A 22,901-nucleotide genomic window follows, 5' to 3' on the forward strand; every position below is an offset into this window, starting at 1 on the left:
CTGGAAAAATATATAGTTCATATCTAGTTTTCTATAAGAAGGAACAAATTTACAAAGAAAGCAAATTTGCAACCAATAAAGAAGCAAATAGGTCGAGGCGGAGCCAAGATGGCGGAGAAGAAACACACGACTCAGTGAACATCCTCACTTCCTCACAACCAATTAGATAAATTAAGTCTCAAAATTAGCTCAGGACTGATAGATACCACAAGGACTGGAAGCACGACTTACCAGCTGAAGAGAATCTGGAGTTTCAACAGGAAAGGTCAGTTCTCAGGGGAGGAATAAGAAAGACCAGCACAGACGGTGGGGTAGGGGCACACTGCGCCCATTGCGCTGGGAGGGGCTCTGGGATCAGAGAAGCCACTGAGGTAAAGGAATCTGGCACAGGCTGTTAGCTCTTCTCTGCTAATTATTTAGCAGTTCAGAAGAGAAAGCCAAAATATTTTAAAACTCAGATTAGATATCCCCCCCCCACCCTGGGGGTGACTCGGCAGACTCGGCACCAGGGGGTGTGGCCTCAGCTACCTCCTGAGAATAGTTAAGAGACTGACAAGTGGGTGGATACAGCCCAAGGCAACACACACTGCCTAGCTTAGCTGGAGGGAGTGGAACTCAGCTCCAGGAAGTCCCAGAGAAGCGGAACCTTTGAACTAGGGACCACGGTTTCTGGCAGACACTTCCAGTTTGAGCGCAGGGGCTTCTCACTTCACCTGCTGCAGACATCCACTCCCCACCCGGACACATAGGCTGAGCTTCTTGCTGTCTTCACTATTCTACGCCCTCAAAGCACAGCAGTGCTAATCACCTCTGAGGCACTTCCAGGGAGGGGGTGGGGAACTCTCTCCCAGAGCTCTCTCTTAGCGCGGGCGCAGGGGCCGCTGCATCCGTCCGGTCTGGGAGGAAGCTGGTAAAGAAGTAAATAATTTCCTACCCCAGGGACAGACCCCAAAACATTTTTTAAGTATGAGCAAAAAAGCTAGAAAAACTATAGATTCCTTCTATACAGAGAAAGAGCGGGTACCCAACCCCGAGGAAGTTAACAGCAAAGATTCAGAAGATAACAACCTAAAGGGGAACGATCCCTGCCCCCCATCACATAACTCTCTCCTAGAAGAAGCTCTTAAGAAATTGAGGGAGATCGAAGAAAAATGGGGCAAGGAAAGGGAAGTTATGATAGAGAATAACAACGTCCTGAAATTGGAGTTGGAAAAAATAAAGAATTCACAGGAGATGCAGGGAAACAAAATTAGTGAATTAGAAAAGGTTAAAAAAACACAGGAAAGTAGGATTTCTGAATTGGAAAAGATAAAAAAGTCTCAAGAAAATAGAATTTCTGAATTGGAAAAAGAAAATAATTCTCAAAAAAAAAATTAGGGAAATGGAAAAAAATTCAATAGAGCAAAATAATTCATTTAAAAACGAAATTGGGCATTTACAAAAAGAACTAAAAACTGTGAAAGAAGAAAATAACTCCTTAAAAGTCAGGATGGAACAAATAGAAATGAATGATTCACAGAGAACCCAAGAATCAGTCAAACAAAACAAAAAAAAATGAGAAGCTGGAGAACAACGTCAAATACTTACTGGGAAAATCTATAGACCTGGAAAATAGATCTAGGAGAGATAATCTGCGGATTATTGGACTTCCAGAAAACTATGACCAAAAAAAGAGCCTAGATTCTATTTTACAGGAAATTATCAAAGAGAACTGTCCAGAGATAATAGAAACAGAAGGGAAAGTAGATGTGGAAAGAATTCATCGAACTCCTTCTGAAATAGACCCTAAAAAAAGAACACCACGGAATATTGTGGCTAAGCTGCAGAATTACCACACAAAGGAGAAAATCCTGCAAGCAGCTAGAAAAAAACAATTTAAATACCAAGGTGCCACAATAAGGGTCACCCAAGATCTGGCTGCCTCCACATTAAAAGATAGAAGGGCCTGGAACCTGATATTCCGTAAGGCAAAAGATCAAGGACTGCAACCAAGAATGAACTACCCAGCTAAGTTTAGCATCTTTTTCCACGGAAGAAGATGGTCATTCAATGAAACAGAGGAATTCTATATGTTTCTAAGAAAAAAACCAGACTTAAAAAAAATTTGATCTACATCCACAAGACTGAAGAGAAACAGAAAAAGGTACACAGAACCCTTGAGAACTGTAACTCTGTTGTGGGTATATAAAAAATACTCAAGGATAATTTGATTTTACTGATATAAAAGAAAAAAAGGGGGGTGTAGTAAAGGGAAGGAGGTCGGTTCAGAAAAAGGGGAAGGAGTGATAAAAAGAGGGAAACTACATCCCAGGAAGAGACATAGAAAATACACCATATCTGAGGGAACTTAGTGAGGGGGAGAATCATTGTGTGAATCTTACTCTCATCAGAAGAGGCTCAAAGAGTAAATAATTAACATATTTGTTTTTCAGAGAATTTTCTCTCACCTCATTAAAAGGGGGGAGAGGAAAAGGGAAAAGGAAAAGGGGAATAAGTGAAGGGACTTGGAGGGAGGGGGGAGGGATCCTAAAAAAAAAAAAAAAAAAAAAAAAAAAGAGGAGGGTTGCGCGTCACAAGGGGGGTCTGTAAATTAAATATCGGGGAGGGGGATCAGGGGGGTCAAGGGAAAAAAGCATAATCTGGGGATAATACGATGGCAGGAAATACAGAATTAGTAATTTTAACTGTAAATGTGAATGGGATGAACGCTCCCATCAAACGGAGACGGATAGTAGATTGGATCAAAAAGCAGAACCCTACAATATGTTGCCTACAGGAAACACACTTAAAGCAGGGAGATACATACAGAGTAAAGGTAAAAGGTTGGAACAGAGCCTATTATGCTTCAGGTAAAGCCAAAAAAGCAGGGGTAGCTATCCTTATCTCAGATCAAGCAAAAGCAGAAGTAGATCTCGTTAAAAAAGATAAGGAAGGAAACTATATCCTGCTGAAAGGTAGCATAAATAATGAAGCCATATCAATACTAAACATATATGCACCAAGTGGTATAGCATCTAACTTTCTAAAGGAAAAGTTAAGAGAACTGCAAGAAGAAATAGACAGTAAAACTATAATAGTGGGAGATCTCAACCTTGCACTCTCAGATTTAGACAAATCAAACCACAAAACAAACAAGAAAGAAATTAAAAAAGTAAATAGAACATTAGAAAAACTAGGTATGATAGACCTTTGGAGAAAACTGAATGGCAATAGGAAGGAATATACTTTCTTCTCAGCAGTTCATGGATCCTATACAAAAATTGACCATATACTAGGACATAAAGATCTCAAAATTAAATGTAGGAAGGCAGAAATAATAAATGCCTTCTTCTCAGATCACAATGCAATAAAAGCTACATTCAGTAAAAAGTTAGGGGTAAATAGACCAAAAAGTAATTGGAAACTGAATAATCTCATCTTAAAGAATGACTGGGTGAAAGAGCAAATTATAGAAACAATTAACAATTTCACCCAAGATAATGATAATGATGAGACATCATATCAAAATCTTTGGGATGCAGCTAAAGCGGTAATAAGGGGAAATTTTATATCTTTAGAGGCTTATTTGAAGAAAATTGAGAAAGAGAAGATTAACGAATTGGGCTTACAACTTAAAAGGCTAGAAAAAGACCAAATTATAAACCCCCAACCAAAAATTAAACTCGAAATACAAAAATTAAAAGGAGAAATCAATAAAATTGAAAGTAAAAAAACTATTGAATTAATAAATAAAACCAAGAGTTGGTTTTATGAAAAAGCCAATAAAATAGATAAACCTTTGGTAAATTTGATCAAAAAAAAGAAAGAGGAAAATCAAATTGATAGTCTTACAAATGAAAAGGGGGATCTTTCCACCAATGAAGAGGAAATTAGAGAAATAATAAGGAGTTACTTTGCCCAACTTTATGCCAATAAATTTGATAACTTAAGTGAAATGGATGACTTTCTCCAAAAATATAGGCTCCCTAGATTAACAGAGGAGATAAATTGCTTAAATAGTCCCATTTCAGAAAAAGAAATAGAACAAGCTATTAATCAACTCCCCAGGAAAAAATCTCCAGGGCCAGATGGATTCACATGTGAATTCTACCAAACATTTAAAGAACAATTAGCCCCAATGTTATATAAATTATTTGAAAAAATAGGGGATGAAGGAGTCCTACCAAATTCCTTTTATGACACAGACATGGTACTGATACCTAAACCTGGTAGATCGAAAACTGAGAAAGAAAATTATAGACCAATCTCCTTAATGAATATTGATGCTAAAATCTTAAATAAGATATTAGCAAAAAGACTTCAGAAAATCATCTCCAAGATAATACACTATGATCAAGTAGGATTTATTCCAGGAATGCAGGGCTGGTTTAATATTAGGAAAAGTATTAATATAATTGACCATATTAATAATCAAATTAATAAGAACCATATGATCATCTCAATAGATGCAGCAAAAGCATTTGACAAAATCCAACATCCATTCCTACTAAAAACTCTTGAGAGTATAGGAATAAATGGACTATTCCTTAGAATAATCAGGAGCATATATTTAAGACAGTCAGTAAGCATAATATGCAATAGAAATAAACTGCAACCTTTCCCAGTAAGATCAGGAGTGAAACAAGGTTGCCCACTATCACCATTACTATTCAATATAGTACTAGAAACGCTAGCCTCGGCAATAAGAGCCGAGAAAGAGATTCAAGGAATTAGAGTAGGAAATGAGGAAATCAAACTATCACTTTTTGCAGATGACATGATGGTATACATAGAGAACCCCAAAGACTCTGCTTAAAAGCTACTAGAAATAATTCAGTGGCAGGATACAAAATAAATCCACATAAATCCTTGGCATTTGTATATATCACTAACAAAATGCAACAGCAAGAGATACAAAGAGAAATCCCATTCCAAACAAATGTTGAGAGTATAAAGTATTTGGGAATCCATCTACCAAAGAAAAGTCAGGAATTATATGAGAAAAATTACAAAACACTTGCCACAAAAATAAAATCAGATTTAAATAATTGGAAAGACATTCAGTGCTCTTGGATAGGCCGAGTGAATATAATAAAGATGACAATACTCCCCAAACTAATCTATTTATTTAGTGCTATACCAATCAGACTCCCAAGAAACTATTTCAATGACCTAGAAAAAATAACAATAAAATTCATATGGAAGAATAAAAGATCGAGAATTGCAAGGGAACTAATGAAAAAAAAGCTCAGAGGAAGGTAGTCTAAGTGTACCTGATCTAAAGCTATATTATATAGCAGCAGTCACCAAAACCATTTGGTATTGGCTAAGAAATAGACCGGTAGATCAGTGGAACAGATTAGATACAAAGGACAAAAAAGGGTACATCTATAGCAATCTAATCTTTGACAAACCCAAAGATACCAACATTAGGGATAAAAATTCATTATTCGGAAAAAACTGTTGGGAAAACTGGAAATTAATATGGAAGAAATTAGCTATGGATCCACACTTAACACCATATACCAAGATAAGATCAAAATGGGTCCATGATTTAGGCATAAAGAGGGAGATAATAAATAGATTAGAGGAACAGAAGATAATCTACCTTTCAGACTTGTGGAGGAGGAAGGAATTTATGACCAGAGGAGAACTAGAGATCATTATTGATCACAAAATAGAAGATTTTGATTACATCAAACTAAAAAAGTTTCTGTACAAATAATACTAATGCAAACAAGATTAGAAGGGAAGTAACAAATTGGGAAAATATTTTTAAAAACAAAGGTACTGACAAAGGTCTCATTTCCATAATATATAGAGAACTGACCCTAATTTATAAGAAACCAAACCATTCTCCAATTGATAAATGGTCAAAGGATATGAACAGACAATTCTCAGATGAAGAAATTGAAACTATATCCACTCACATGAAAGAGTGTTCCAAATCACTACTGATCAGAGAAATGCAAATTAAGACAACTCTGAGATACCACTACACACCTGTCAGATTGGCTAAGATGACAGGAACAAATAATGATGAATGTTGGAGGGGATGTGGGGAAACTGGGACACTAATACATTGCTGGTGGAGTTGCGAAAGAATCCAGCCATTCTGGAGAGCAATCTGGAATTATGCCCAAAAAGCTATCAAACTGTGCATACCCTTTGACCCAGCAGCGCTACTACTGGGCTTATATCCCAAAGAAATACTAAAGAGCGGAAAGAGACATATATGTGCCAAAATGTTTGTGGCAGCTCTTTTTGTTGTAGCTAGAAACTGGAAGATGAATGGATGTCCATCAGTTGGAGAATGGTTGGGTAAATTATGGTATATGAAGGTTATGGAATATTATTGCTCTGTAAGAAATGACCAGCAGGAGGAATACAGAGAGGCCTGGAGAGACTTAAATCAACTGATGCTGAGTGAAATGAGCAGAACCAGAAGATCGCTCTACACTTCAACAACAACACTGTATGAGGATGTATTCTGATGGAAGTGGAAATCTTCAACATAAAGAAAAGCCAACTCACTTCCAGTTTATCAGTGATGGACAGAGGTAGCTACACCCAGAGAAGAAACACTGGGAAGTGAATGTAAATTGTTAGCACTAATATCTGTCTGCCCAGGTTGCATGTACCTTCGGAATCTAATGCTTATTGTGCAACAAGAATATGATATTCACACACATGTATTGTATCTAGGCTATATTGTAACACATGTAAAATATATGGGAATGCCTGTCATTGGGGGGGGGGAATGGAGGGAGGGGGGGATAATTTGGAAAAATGAATACAAGGGATAATATTATAAAATATATATATATATATATATATATATATATATAATAAAAATTATTAATTAAAAAAAAAGATGATTGCAGAAAAAAGAGGGGAATATGAGAAGACAAAGTTCAGAATAAGCCCTCATCATAAAAATGGTTTGTTGAGAATAGCATTAAACAATAGTGTTATCGGAAAGATATTTGTGAGCTAATTAATTTCTTCAGAAAGTCAGATATATATTAGTATTTTCTCCCAGATTTCATGATGGAGGAAAACTATAAAATAAAGTTTTGAATTTCTCTCCCAATTGTCCAGCCATTCCAAGTATGTATCAGCTAATGGACACTTTTAAAGTTATGGCAGAAATACACTATACTAATCTCATACCCCTTCATCTTTTATATATATATATATACATGTATATATATATATATATATACATGTATATATATATATACATATATATATACATGTATATATATATATATACATATATATATATATATGTATATATATATTTTTTTTTTCACTCCTTCTCCAGAAAAAGCATTCACCATATACCTGTCTACCAGATTATTAAATTCTATAAGATTCTTTTCTTTTCTCTCCGGTAGAAATCCCTAGAAAAGACTTTGTAAAATGAGGTATATAAATGTGCATGCTACTATATATGTGTACATAAAAGCAAATTATATATAGATATACATATAAATATAAACACATATACATACATATATTTATACACACAAAACTAAATAATTTTTGTCTTTCAAAAAGTGGGTTATTTGGTTAAATGTTTTCAATTATATCTTAATGTGTTTTAGACCTCACATGGGGTGTCATGGACCATCTAGGCTAGAGTTTAACACTTCTGCTCTGAAATATTATATGAATGATTTCGATATAAGGAATAATTTTGATATATTTTTATTTTATTATGATAATGGTCATTCATGTGTGCTTTTATTGACAGTAAGCAGATATAAAATAGGTGATGCTAGCTAGATGCATCAAATTAATGTGTTTTATAAACTTTCCTTAATTTCCTGTATTTGAATAGAATTTTGCATCATAAACATGGATTATACTACTCACTTCTTTTAACTTTTTAATTCTGGGTGGATTTTTTTTATTAAAAAAATTATCTTGCTCCAAAGAAACATAAAAAAGTTTTAGCTTACCAAGAGCTTTCTTCAGTGACTATTAAAGATGGTACAGGGGAATTGGTTTGGTAAATTAAAGTATTGAAAGGTTTATTCAAGCCCATACCAAAATTGGATCAGTTGGAACTTCCAGGTCATGTTACCAACAAGATGGAGCACCAGATGTTCTATCTGCTTCTTATAATCTCTCAGACCTTTACAAAGTAGGATTTATTCATTGGAGGCAAAGCAATTTCAGGTTTCATGACAATTTAGGACACCAAAAATCCAAAGAAAAGAAATTAACTATCTTCAGATAAGATCAATAACCTTAACTTTCACCAAAAATATCTGTACACAACACTCCTAAAAGCAGGACTGTACAAGTTTCACATACTTAACACAGAATTCAAGTTTATACCCCAATCTTCCTCCATCCTTCTCTCTCTCTCTCTCTAAAATAGAACTCCAAACTTAAAAATTCAGAGACTGCTAAGGCTTCTACAAAAGTGAGAAAGCACTCTGTGATACTAGGCAAGAGAACTAATGCATAGAGAGAAAAGATGGGATGCATGGATATAAAGGGCTGAAACTCTTGAGTGCATTACCTACTGGACAATACTCTATTAGAATATGCTTGGAAAATTGCCCTTCCCACTATCCTGTGCTGGCCCAATCATTTGGTGTATACAGAGAATTGGAGGAGGGACTCCGAGGTAGAGTGAGACTGGCCAGGGTCACTTCTGGGCGCAAGACAAAGAGGAGAGGTCTGCTTCCATTCCCTGACTTCTACCGCTAAAGACCAAGAATAAAGACTTTTGCTTATCCTGACTCTGGCTGATTCTAAGGTATCCAGGATGCTAACATGGTCATCACATGGGGAAGGAGAGGGGCTGCATAGCATACTGTTAAGCTTAAAGCAAAGAGTTCATCATACATCTGGGACAGCTTTCCCAGAAGTCAATCGGAATAAAGATAGAGGATAATGAACTGTAAATTGTCAAGTGTGAGAGGAATCTCAGACTCTGAGATCTAGTCCCCATGTAAGATGGAAGATCTACTTTGCCACGAGTAGGAGACTAGGGGAATAAGGGAGAAAGTCAGAAAGTGGATAAAGGGGGAATAAAGGATGTGTAAAATTACCAGTTTTCAGGAAGAAGGAAATTCAGATCATAATCAGATAAAACAATGATGTAGATTTTAACATCAGAAGAAAATATAATGTCCAAATCAAGTAAGACATTAGAAATCTATGAACAAATAATGCAAATCAAAGAATAATCAATTGACATTTGATGAAATATGACCTCTGTGGATTCTGAAGATAATAAGTAAGACAGGATGTTCACAAATGATTTTTTTTCTTTTTTCTTTTTTTTTTTTAAATTTATTATAGCTTTTTATTTACAAGTTATATGCATGGGTAATTTTACAGCATTGACAATTGCCAAAGCTTTTGTTCCAATTTTTCCCCTCCTTCTCCCCACCCCCTCTCTTAGTATACATGTCCAGACAGTTATTTTGCTGTTCAAAAAGAATTGGACTTTGAAATAGTGTACCATTAACCTGTGAAGGAAATAAAAAATGCAGGTGGACAAAGGTAGAGGGACTGGGAATGCTATGTAGTGGTTCATAGTCATCTCCCAGAGTTCTTTCGCTGGGTGTAAGTGGTTCAGTTCATTATTGCTCTATTGAAACTGATTTGGTTCATCACATTGTTGAAGAGGGTCAGGTCCATCAGAATTCATCATCCTATAGTATTCACAAATGATTTTTAAAGAATAACATTATAAGAGCAGAATTTATGACATGCACAATAAAAATAATTGGCAGAATAGAAAAACTTGAATCTTTGGCAATAATTGCCACCAACTAAAAAAAGAAAAGGTAACTAATTGGGAATACAAACACACTGTAATAAAGGATAACATGGAACAAGGAAAACAAAAAAGCAAACACAACCCCACACCATTTTTGTTAATTTTATTAGAAAAAGGAAAGGGGAAAAAAAAAACAAAAAACATATTAGTAGCCTCAAAAATGAAAAGGGTGAAGTTACTACCAATGAAAAAGAAATTAAAACAATAGTTAGAAGCTATTTGGCCCAACTATATACCAGCAAGTATGACAATCTAATTAAAATGGATGAACGATCATTGATAGCTCATTCAATTTATTTTCTAAAATAGGATTATTTAGTTAATTTGTTTCCTCTTTTGTTAATGTGATCAACTTATATTTTTTAAATAATCTTATGACTAAAGAACTAGAGAATATTATGAAATACAAAATGTACAACTTTGATTACATTGAATTAAAAAGGGTTTGCACACCCTGCAGCAGCAATAGATAAAAAAGAGAAATTCCATTTAAAATTACTATAGACAAAAAAAAATACTTGGGGATCTTCCTGTCAAGAAAAACCAAGTAACTAAAGGGAAAAAATTACCAAAAAAGTTCTCACACAAATAAAGTCAAATCTAAACAATTGTTAAAATATTAATTGCTCATGTGTCAGTTTAGCTAATACAGTAAAAATGACAATTCTGCCTGAATTGGTCTACTTGTTCAGTACCATACCATATGCTAAACATTATTTTATAGAACTAAAACAATAATAACAATATTCATCTAGAAGAACAAAAGATCAAGAATATCAAGGGAATTAAATGATTAAAAAAAAAGACTGGTGGTTTAGCAGTAACAAACATAAAACAATATTATAAAGCAGTAGTCCTCAAATACACTTAATACTGTCTAAGAAATAGAGTGGTGGATGAGTGGAATAAATTAGATACACACATCACAATAATCAATGCCTATAGCAATCTAGTATTTAATAAACCCCCAAATTACAGCTTCTGGAATAAGAACTATTTGACACCAAAAGTTGGGAAAACTGGAAAAAAAATGTCAGAAACTAGCATAGATCTACATCTCACAACCTATACTAAAATAAGGTCAAAATGGAAACATTATTTGGGCATAAAAGATGACATCATAGGCAAATTAGGAGAACAAGGAATAATTTATTTTATCAGATCTTTGGAGAAGGAAGGAATTTATAAGCAAAGAAGACCTAGAGAACATTATAAAAGGTAAAATGGGATAACTTTGATTACATCAAACTAAAAAGGTTTTGCACAAAATAATCGAAAAGAAACAAGATTAAAAGGGAAGTACAAAACTGGGGGAAAAATCTTTAATCAATATTTCTGATAAAGGTCTCATTTCTAAAATATATAAAGAACTATGTCAAATTTATAAAAATACAAGTCATTCCTCAATTGATCAAAGAATATGAACAGAATGTTCAGATGATGAAATTAGAGCCATCTACAGTCATATAAAAAATGCCCTAAATCACTGTTGATTAGAGAAATACAAATTAAAACAACACATTTCAGATTTATTAAGATGACAGGAAAAGAAAATGATAAATGTTGGAGGGGATGTGGGAAAACTGGGATACTAATATATTGTTGTTGGAAATGTGAAATGATCCAACCATTCTGGAGAGCAATCTGGAACTATGCCCAAACATCTCTAACACTGTATATACCCTTTGACATAATAGTGCCACTACTGAGTCTGTATCACAAAGAAATTATAAAAAAAGGAAAAAGGAGCCACATGTGCAAAAATGTAGCAGCTCTTTTTGAGTAGCAAAGAATTGAAAAAGGAGTAGATGTACTGCCCATCAATTGGAGAATGACTGAATAAGTTGTGATATATGAAGTTAAGGGAAATTTATCATTCTATAAAAATGATAAACAAGGTCATTATAGCAAGTCTTGGAAAGATTTGCATGAACTGATGCTGAACAAAACAAGCAAGAACCAGAATACATTTTACACAATAACAGCAAAAATGTGTGATGATTAACTATGAAAGACTTGGTTCTTTCTCTGTAGATCTGTAATTCAAAGCAATCCCAATAGACTTTGGATGGAAAATGTCATCTGCCTCCAGAAAAAGAACTAAGGAGACTGAATATAAATCGAGACATATGGTTTGCTTCACTTTTCTGTTGTTTTTTTTTTTTTTTTCTTTCTCTCATGGTTTTTCCCTTTTACTCTGTATTTCTTCCCCAATATGATTCGTAAAGCAATGTGCATTTAAAAATAATTTTTAAAAGGTTTTGCACAAGAAAAACCAAACACAAAGATTAAAAGAGAAATACAAAGCTGGGAAAAAATTTACAGCCAATATTTGTGATGAAGATCTCATTTCTAAAATATGTAAAGAACTATGTCAACTTTGTGGACGTTCTCTGGATGGGTCTTGGTCTTTAAGTGGAGAAGTGATGATGGTAGGAGGGACACTAGCTGGTCAAAGATGGAGTCTGGAGTCCAGAGTTTGAATCTTCTCTGTGTTTGTGGCCTCCCTCCCAGTTCTCTCAGCCCTTAAATACCTCAGTACAATTACATCACTACATCAACTGAGCATGTGCCAATCTATAGAACCATTATACCACCATATCATACTAAGTATATGTCAAGTAGAGTGATTATATCATTTCATCACATTAAGTATATGTTTAACTAGAGAACAATTATCCCATCAATCATACTGAGTAAGTGCTTAACTATAAGCATCCTGCGGTCCTTGATTCAAATATATCTTTCCAGAGTTCCTGCCCTCTACATCTCCTGCTTTTTTTCTTTTGTTTTAGAACACAGGTGGTTATGCCCCGCCTGACTTCTCAGAAAGGGAGGGGAGAATACCAAAAAGGAGGTAATCATGCCCTGACTTCTCAGGAAGGAGGGTGATAACACCAAAGGGAAATGGGGAGTCAAACCAGATATTGTTAGCAGGTTTCCTTTAAACTGGAGGGTAATTGAAACAGGTATACATAAATCCATCAGCATGGGATGTATTACACAAGCACATAGCAATAAAGCACAGGCTAGGAGTAATGTAACAAATAATATGAATCAACATGAGGAATTATACATGCCCATAAGTCTTAGAAAGGAAGATATATAAATAACAATCATACTTAAATCTCCTTCAGCAGCCAAAAGATAATCCAGAACCAATCTATTATCCATTACTTTATGTGTCAGAGAATCCAATGATTCCGGCAGGTTGGATAATTATTGATGGTCCCTTCCATTCACCACTTTCAATATTTCTGCACATCACCTGGCGATTATTTAAAGATAATGGAGCTGCTCCAACTGAACACTACCCTTCTGGTGGGTTATAAAACATATCTGCCAGAGCCAGTGCACCTTTATCAAAAATCAAGAAGTTAATTGTATAAAGAAATATAAATTTAGATCTTTAACTCTAACTCAAGAAGTTCTCTAGGGTTAACTGTGGCTCCTCCTTTCTTTTGTTTTTCAAGGAGAATCTTGATGTCTTTGTTTCTTCTCTCTACTATTGCTTGTCCTTGAGGATTAAAAGTTATGCCAGTGGTGTGTAAAATCTGATACTGTACACAAAAGGGTACAAAATATTTAGAAATATATGCAGGTTGATTATCTGTCTTTATTGCTTGTGAAACATCCATAATTGCAAATGTTTGTATAAGGAATTCAGTGACCACTTGGGGTCTCTCTTTTATATTGCAAAAGTAAATCCTGAAAAGGTATCTACTACAACATGGATAAAAGACAGATGACCAAAAGACCTATAATGGGTCACATCCATTTGTCAAAATTTCACTAGGTCTCAAACCACGAGAGTTCTTCCCTGGAGGGAGTATAGGAGCATAGAAAGGAAGGTGAACTGAATAGGCTTTTGCTATGCTCCTAGTTTCCTCTTTTGTTTTCCCAAATTGTAAACATAAAGCTCAAGCAGCCTGACAATATTTAGAATGAGATTCTTGGGCTGCCTGAAATAAAAGAGTATTGCTATATGATGATCAATTCTGATGGATCTTCAATAATGAGATGAACCAAATAAATTTCAATAGAACAGTAATAAACTGAATCAGCTACACCCAGGGAAAGAACTCTGGGAGATGACTATGAACCACTACATAGAATTCCCAATCCCTCTATTTTTGTCCACCTACATTTTTTATTTCCTTCACAGGCTAATTGTACACTATTTCAAAGTCCGATTCTTTTTGTACAGCAAAACAACTGTTTGGACATGTATACATTTATTGTATTCAATTTATACTTTAACATATTTAACATGTATTGATTGGTCAACCTACCATCTCGGTGGGGGAGGAGGGAAAAATTAGGACAAAAGGTTTTGCAATTGTCAATGCTGTAAAATTACTCATGCATATATCTGGTAAATAAAAACTATAAAAATTTTTTAAAAAAGAAATAAAGGAATATTGGCTAACATGGTTAGAATGTTATCTGCCTTTGAATTACCATCAAAAAGAGGACCTGGAAGTCCACTATGAGAGTGGACATGCAAGATATAAATCTTGCCTGGATGCTTTTCCCTTGCTTTTGAAGTTCTTTTAAGAGCTGATATATATTAGAGGCTACACATTTTACTTGGGCTGTGGCAGTTCTTTGTACCACACCTACTGAATAGGCTAAATCAGATATTAAATTTATATCTTCTGGATACTAAGTAAGAGCTAGAATGATTGCATACAATTCATTTGTTGAGTGGACTGAAAAGGAGTTCTGACTACTCTCTTTATAGTTAACTCACAAGAGAATACAGCACAAATGTTATATTTGGATGCATCTGTAAAGAAAGTTGGTCTTTTAAGTGGAACTTTAGAAACTTTTTTCTTTAAGAATCCATTATCAATTATGTAATAGTCTGGTTATCTTTAATGAAGACAGATGTGTAAAATTTGGAGCTATGGCTAATAAAATTTGCCACTCTAGGATGGTTTCACAGCACACATTAACTTGTGCATTAGTACCAAAGGTGTATATCTTGTCAGGTCTTATCCCAGATAATTATATTGCTCACTTAATGGCCTTTAATAAGATTCTAACCACAAGCACTGGGTAAGGAGTAAAGCTTTGTTCTGGTTGTGCTGGGAGGTTCACCCACTCTATTATACTATCTCCTTGATGAAGGACTGTTGTGAGTGCCTCTTGTGTAGCAAAAACTGATATTTCCAAGGGTTTGTGAGTGACTCTTTCAACCACATTGGATAAAGTCAGTTCAACTTCTCTCAAAACCTCTTGAGCTTCTTTTGTAAGCTGGCGTGGTGTGTTTAAAGCACTGTCTCCTTTTAAAATGTCATATAATGGTTGCAATTGATAGGTAATCAAACCTAACACTGGACGCATCCATGGATATCTCCTATCAATTTCTGAAAGTCATTTAAGGTGTTTAGCTTCTCTGTTCTTAAGGAAAGTTTTTGTATTGTAAACACCTTAGGGTGTACTTCATATCCTAAATTTTGAAAAGGAGCATGTCTTTGAATTTTTTTCTGGAGCTATGTGCAATTTGCAGTTCCTTAGTGTTTCTATGGTTTTTTGTAGACATGCTTCTAACATTTGTTCCTCAGGTGCACATCCCAATATATCATCCATGTAATGTAATAACGTTATTTTTGGAAATGCTTTTCTTACTGGAGTAAGAGCAGCAGCAACATACATTTGACACATAATAGGGTTTTTTTCATTCCCTGTGGCAAAACTGTCGATTCAAATCTTTTATAAGGCTAAGTTAACACTGAGCTCTGAAAAGGCAAATCTTTTCATATCCTCCTGATTTATAGGGATAGAATTGAAATAATCCTTAATGTCTATAACCCCAAAAGGCCATTCTCAAGGCAACAGAGTAAGAGATGGAAGTGCAGGCTGAAGAGTTTCCATAATTTCCAGCTGTTCATTTACTTTTTTAAAATCAGTTAACATCCTCCATTTTCCAGATTTCTTTTTTTACAACAAATACTAGGGAATTTCAAAGACTTAGAGAAGGTTATAAGTGTCCTTAGTCAAGTTACTACTGTACTATATCTAATAAGGCCTGAATTTTATTGCTAGCTAAGGGCCACTGTTCTATCCACACTGGTGAATAGGAACAGGTGAGAGTGTTGGCAGGTCTTCAACAGCATCCCTGCCTGTAGCAGCCTACAAATACTCAATTGTAATCCTAACTGTTGTAAGAAGTCCCTTCCCCATAGATTTCTGGAGATGTTTTCAATTACAAAAAGAGTAAAAACTCCTGTTTCATCTTCAAATATCCATCTCAAATGAGTAGCACTAATTTCAGCTGCTACTGATTCTCTTGTATAGACATATAGATGTCTTCCTTAGTTTTTGGCCAATCACTGGGCCAGCTGGGATATCTAATGACTGTACAAACTGCACCTGTGTCTACCACCTCTTTCAGTGGTATACCATTTACATAGATAGTGACCATAGTTAGGTATTACAGCTACAGTCCAAAATATTCCTGGAGTTTGTTGTTGGGAGTCAAAATCTGGGCAAATATCACTAAATTGACTATCAGGAGTGTGTATGAGTAAACCTCATGCTACTACTTCTCCTGGTTGATAAGCCACTCATTGTCTATCTGTATTAGTTACTGGGATCTACACATTCCCCAGTTTCCCATATAAATGTATGTTTGAACACTGTTTTGAAAGCACTCTTAAGAGGTGAAATGGTCAAGCCTACTGTTCCTGGAGGCAAATGCCTATAGGTTGGACAGGGACAGATTTCACCTCTCCAGATGATATCTCAGTAGTCCCAGCATACAACTCTATTCTCCCCAATTGTAATCCCTTTCTCCCATCAAGTTTCTTCCTGGTTGATTGATCATGTTGGAGTACTGAACTTCTAAAGACTGTTTGGGTGTAACATCAGGCTGCTTGAATGTAGCTCAAAATATAGTATTTTCAGTCTTTGTTTGTTTGCTTTTTGTTTCTCATTTTTCCCCTTTTGGTCAAATTTTTCTTGCATAACATGACAAGTGTGGAGATATGTTTAAAAGGACTGTACCTATTTAACCCATCAGTTTGGGGGGAAAATGATAAGGGAGGGAGGGAGAAAAGATTAGAATACAAAGTGTAACAAAAATGAATGTTCAAAACTAATTCTACATGTACTTGTAAAAATAAAATATAACTGAGAAAAAGAAAATTCAAAAAAATCAAAAACACTCATCTAACCATATTAGAGAGCAGTTTGGAACTATGCCCCAAAGCAATCAAATTGTGCCTACCCTTTGATCCATCAATACCAGTACTATGCAGGATGAGATGCTGTTTAGCCAATTCATTTCCTACACCCACTTCTGGGTCATAAATCAAGGATCTCTTGTGTCTCTTTAAGAAGTAATTGTCGTTGTTGGCTCTTATAAAATCTATTATAAGTACATCATCATAGGTGTCAATCTTGTAGAATAGGAGTCAATCTTGGAGAACTATATTAAGTACTAAGTACATGTAAACTAGAGAATCATTATCTTAATTCTACTGAGTTAACATCTTGTTTCAAGTATACTTCTCCATAGTTCTGCCCTTTACAATCACAAGGTAATAGGGACCTTGAGTAACAGTATTGTTTCTGACCTCAAGGGAGTAGTGTCCTAGAAAAACATGTCACAAGGAAAATAGACTTTAGAGGAGAGAAAACATTAAAAAAGAGAAAGAAGGATAAAGACATCTAATTATATTTCATTTTACTTTATTTTATTTCAAAGATATTGCATTTTTTTCTTTACAAATTGCACATATGTGGCAATTCTATGTCAAGAAGAACCATTGACATTATTTTTTTCCAATAGAAGATGCTCACATTGTGCTTTCTATATAACATGTTGGTAATTCTCACATTTAAAAGGTTTCCATTATTATTATGCATGGTAGGTTGATCTGTGATCTTTAATGTTAATATTATAGTTGTTTTAGAGACCATAACCCTCAACCATATAAATGGTTAATTTAATCAATACCTTTGGTCTTCATTCCTTCTGGCTCATTCTCTCTTTCTGTCTGTCTCTTCTTGAACTTTATTGCTGTCTTGTTATAAGAAATTTCCACAGCCTTTCCAACCTTCAGCAATTACCAATTTAATCAGTCAGCAGCCACAAGCATCAAGGACATATATCCTCTAGGAAAAAAAAAAAAAAAAAAAAAAAAAGAGTATGACTTGCTATAGGCCTAGATAATATTTAAGATTTTTAACAATAAAGTATTTTATATTAAGGTAAGTATGTTGTTTTTAAGACATAATATTATTGTACATTTAACAGACTACAATATAGTGAGAATGTAATTTTTATATGTATAGGAAAACAAAAAAATCATGTGACAGTTTTATTTAGATATTTGCCTTATTGAAGTGGTATGGAACCAAGTCCATAATATATTGAAGGCATTTCTGTAAACAGAAGAAAATAGGACAATGGGAAATCCACAGTTACTGATCATGGTTGTGAATGTGAATAGGGTGAAGTCACCTATAAAATGAGAGAAAATAGCAAGATGGATTACAAATCTGACACCAAGACTACATTGTTTACAAGAAATATACTTAAAAGAGAAGGAAACACACAGACTTAAAATAAATGGCTGAAACAGAATCTACTATGTTTCAGTTGATGAAAAAAAAAGTAGGGAGGAGAAGATTGGCTATCATGATCTCAGACAAAGCAAAAACAAAGATATATCTAATTGAAAGGGATTAAGGAGAGAAAACATATTTTACTAAAAGGCACAAAACTATGATCAGTGTCAATAATAATCAATAACAATATTTATAAATAAAAAGTGAATAACAAAATCAATACTAAATTACAATATCAATAAAGTAACATTAAACAATTATTATATGGACACTAAATATACATTCACAAAATGGCATAGCATCCACCTTCTTGAAGGAAAACTTAAATTAATTACAGTAGAAAATAAAATATACTGTAAGGGAACAATCAATGTTCCCTTATCAGAATTAAATTAAAAAATATAATAAAAGTTAAGTGGAAGAATAAAATTTTAAAGAAATTAGATATGATAGACCTCAAAAGAAAACAGGTCTGTAATAAAAACAATATACCTATTTTCTCAACTGTTCATGTCACTTTCACAAAAACTGAGCAGGTAGTAGAATATGAATACCTCTCAAATGCAGAAAAGCAGAAGTAATAAATGTACCCTTTCATATAATAATACAATAACAATTATGTTGAATAAAAAGTCATGGAGGCATGGATTACAACACAATTAGAAGATAAATAATCTTCATATAAAGAACATAATTTACAATAAAATGAGAATTTACTTAAATTAATCTATGTATCCAATGCTATCCAAATTATATTATCAAAATATTTTGCTGAGAAAAAATAACAACAAAATTAATGTGAAAGAAAAAGAAAGTCAAGAATATCAAAAGAACTAACAAAAATATAAAAAAAATTATGTTTAACACTACCAGATCTAACACTATATTAAAAGGCAATAATTATCTAAACTACATTTTACTAATCATGAAATAGGAAGGCATAAGGTATATCAATAAAACAGAGTAGACGTACAATTTATAGCAGCAAATAACTATAACAACTTTAATTTTGAGAAGTGTAAAGATTTAATTTTGGATGATAAAAATTATTATTAGATAGGAAAAGCTAAAAAAAGTAAGCTAGAATTGGACAAAAGTAAAAGAACTTTGTCAAATTTATAAGAAAACAAATCATTCCCCAATTGATAGTCAAAGGATGTGAACAGGCAATTTTCAAATAAAGAAATCAAAGCAATTTATATTCTTATGAAAAAAATTCTAAATCATAATTGGTTAAAGAAATATAAAATAAAAGAACCTTGAGATATTACTTTATATCTATCAGACTCGCAAAAATGAAAGATGGGAAAAGCTGTTGGTGGAATGATGAACTAATCAAAACACTTTGGAAAACAATCTGGAATTATTCCCAAAAAGTTAAAAAAAAAACCTGCCTTTACCTTTTGACACAGAAATGCCACTATTAAATTTGTTTCCCAAGAAAAGTAGGGGGAAATGAAAATAACACATATGTTGTAAAATATTTATAAGAGAACTCTTTGTAGAGGCAAAAACTAGAAATTGTGGGGATGCATGTCAGTTGAGGAATGGCTAAACAAGTTGTGATATACAACAATGAATAGTACTCTACTAAGAAATTATTTTCTCAGTGATTTTCAAAATACATGGAAACACTTGAACAAAATAATGAAGAGCAAAACAAGCAGGACCAAGAGAATGTTGTGTGAAGTAATAGCAATATCGATTAAAGAACAACTTTCAGCAGCTGTCATTTTGATTATTATACATATTTAGTATCACATTTAAATGTGTATATTTATTATATTATTGATAATTTGATATATTAAAATATTGACTTATTTTATATTAACATATTGTTATAATATATGGATGAAGAAGGAAAACAGTATCTGCATCCAGAGAAAGAAATGATAAATAAAAACTTGTATACTAGCAAGAAAAATAAACTATTGACCAATTTCCTTAATGAATATCAGTGCAAAAATGTTAAATAGAATACCAGCAATGAGACTACAGAAATTTATTATAAGCATCACATAATATGAGTAGATGGGATTCATACAATAAATGCAAAACTTTTTCATAATTAGGCAAACTATTAGAACGATTGCATGTATCAATAACTACCCCTCCAAATATTATAATTACATCACTAAATGCAGAAAAAAGCTTTTTTGACAAAATACAAGATACATTCCTATTAAAAACATTAAAAAGCATAGGAAGTAATAGAGATCTTCTTAAAATGATAAAGAATATCTACTACCAAGAGCAAGCATTATCTATAATAAATATGATCTTGAAGCCTTCCCAATAAAATCTGGAGTGAAAAAAGTATTTCCATTATCCCCACTATTATTCAATGTTGTACTAAAACATTAGGTATAAAAATAAAACAAGAAAAATAAGTTGAATACATATAAAATTAATAAAAACATCACTCTGTAGAAGATATGATAGTTTATTTAGAGAATCCCAGAGAATAGAGTTAAAAAAAAATAGTTGATATAATTAACAACTTCAGCAAAGTTGAAGGACATAAGTTAAACCCAAATAAATCATCAGTGTTCTATATAATACTGAAATAGATCAGCCCAAGGAGAGAGAGAAATTCCATTTAAAAGAACTCCAGACAAAATAAAATACTTGGGAGTTTATATGCCAGGGCAAACTCAAGGACTACATATACATATTTACAAAACACTCTTTACACAAATAAAGACAGAACTACACAACAATAGAAATATTTTTGCCCACCAGGAAGCCAAAACAATACAAAATGACAATTCTGCCTAAATTAAATTATTTACTCAGGGTCCTACCATTCAAAGTACCAAAGTATTGTTTTATAAAACTAGAAGGAAATAACAAAATCTAACTGAAAGAAAAAAAAAAAAAAAGGTCAAGAATATTAAGGGAATCAATAAAAATACTGTGAATTTCAGGAGATTTATCAGAAGCAGTTTGCAAACCATATTGCAAAATGGTAATCATGAAAGAAAACTGATTAAGATATGGAGTGGTGGATCAGTGGAATAGTTTAATAATAAATAACCAACCCTATTTGACAAAAATAGCTGAAGGAAAAATGTAAAATAATTTGGAAGAAATTAGGCATAGACCAAACATCTCTCACTGTAGACAAAGTCAGAACAGACAAATGAGTTAGAAATAAATAGTGATATAAGTAAATTAGGGGAGCATGGAATAATGTACTTGAAAGATTTATGAACAAGGAATGAATTCGTGACCAGAAAGGAAACAGGAAAAATCATGGGAAGCAAAATAGATAATTTTGATTAATGAAATTAAAAATTTTGCACAAAGAAAACTAATGCAGTTAAAATTAGAAGGAAAACAGAAAACTTTTAAGGGAGTTAGAGCAAATTTCTTTGATGAAGGCTTAACTTTTCAAATACATGCGGAATTATGCCAAATATATAAAAATAACATCCATTCCCCAAATAACAAATGGTCAAAGTATGGGAACAGACAGTTTTCAGAAGAAATAAAAGTTAGCATCAATGGTCACATAAAAATGCTCTCAATAACTATTGTTAGAGAAATGCAAATTAAAACAACTTTGAGGTACCTACTCTGCATCAGATTAGCTAACATAATAGAAAAGGAAAATGACAATGTTAGAAGGGTTGTGGGGAAAAAATGGGACAATGATGACTCTAACCATTCTGGAGAACCATTTCCAATTATGTCTAAAGGTTTGTAAAACTGTGACCCAACAAGACCACTACTCAGTCTGTCTCAAAGAGATCACAAAAAAAAGAAAAAGGGAAGGACCTATCTGTACAAATGTATTTAAACATTTCTTTTTTTTTTCCTTTTTTAAAAACTTTTATAAATTAATTTTATAATTATAACACTTTTTGACAGTACATATGCATGGGTAATTTTTTACAACATTATCCCTTGCACTCACTTCTGTTCTGAATTTTCCCTTCCTTCCCTCCACCTCCTCTCCTAGATAACAGGCAGTCCCATACATGTTAAATATGTTATAGTATATCCTAGATACAATATATTTGTGCAGAAGTGAATTTCTTGTTGCACAGGAAGAATTGGATTCAGGAAGAAAAACAAAAATGCAAACAGTTTTACACTCATTTCCCAGTGTTCCTTCTCTGGGTATAGCTGATTCTGTAAACATTTATTTCTGTGGTGACAAAGGAATTTAATTCCCAGCAATCCGAAAATGAAACAACAAGTTGTGATAAATGATGTTGATGGAATAATAGTGTCCTATAAAAAAATAATGATGGGGATTGCTTCAGAAAATCATTAAAAGTCTTGCATGAACTTATGTGAAATGAAGTGAGAAGAATCAAGAGAACCTTGTATATGGACACAACAATATAGTAAGTATATCAACTTAGCTATCTTCTCAGAAAATGATCCTAAAAAAATTTAATTAATCCATGGTAGAAAATGCTATACACCTTCAAAGAGAACTGATACAGTAGCAAAGATGGCATTTTATTTTCTCCTTCCATTGCCAGAATGGAAAGTCCTTAAGAGCCAAGATTGTTTTGTTTTT

General features: G+C 33.5%; 1 long non-coding RNA gene across 2 annotated transcripts in view; it reads right to left on the reverse strand.

Moving 5' to 3' along the window:
- LOC141542423 (uncharacterized) overlaps positions 1 to 22,901 on the reverse strand; it is a 123,885-nt gene that overhangs the window by 75,897 nt on the left and 25,087 nt on the right. For both annotated transcript variants that reach the window (XR_012482147.1, XR_012482146.1), the window contains exon 2: positions 17,754 to 17,911. This is a non-coding gene — a long non-coding RNA (uncharacterized LOC141542423). The remainder of the gene's footprint in view (positions 1 to 17,753; positions 17,912 to 22,901) is intronic.

This window comes from Sminthopsis crassicaudata, chromosome 5, assembly GCF_048593235.1.
Source record: "Sminthopsis crassicaudata isolate SCR6 chromosome 5, ASM4859323v1, whole genome shotgun sequence".
Classification (NCBI taxonomy): Eukaryota; Metazoa; Chordata; class Mammalia; order Dasyuromorphia; family Dasyuridae; genus Sminthopsis; species Sminthopsis crassicaudata.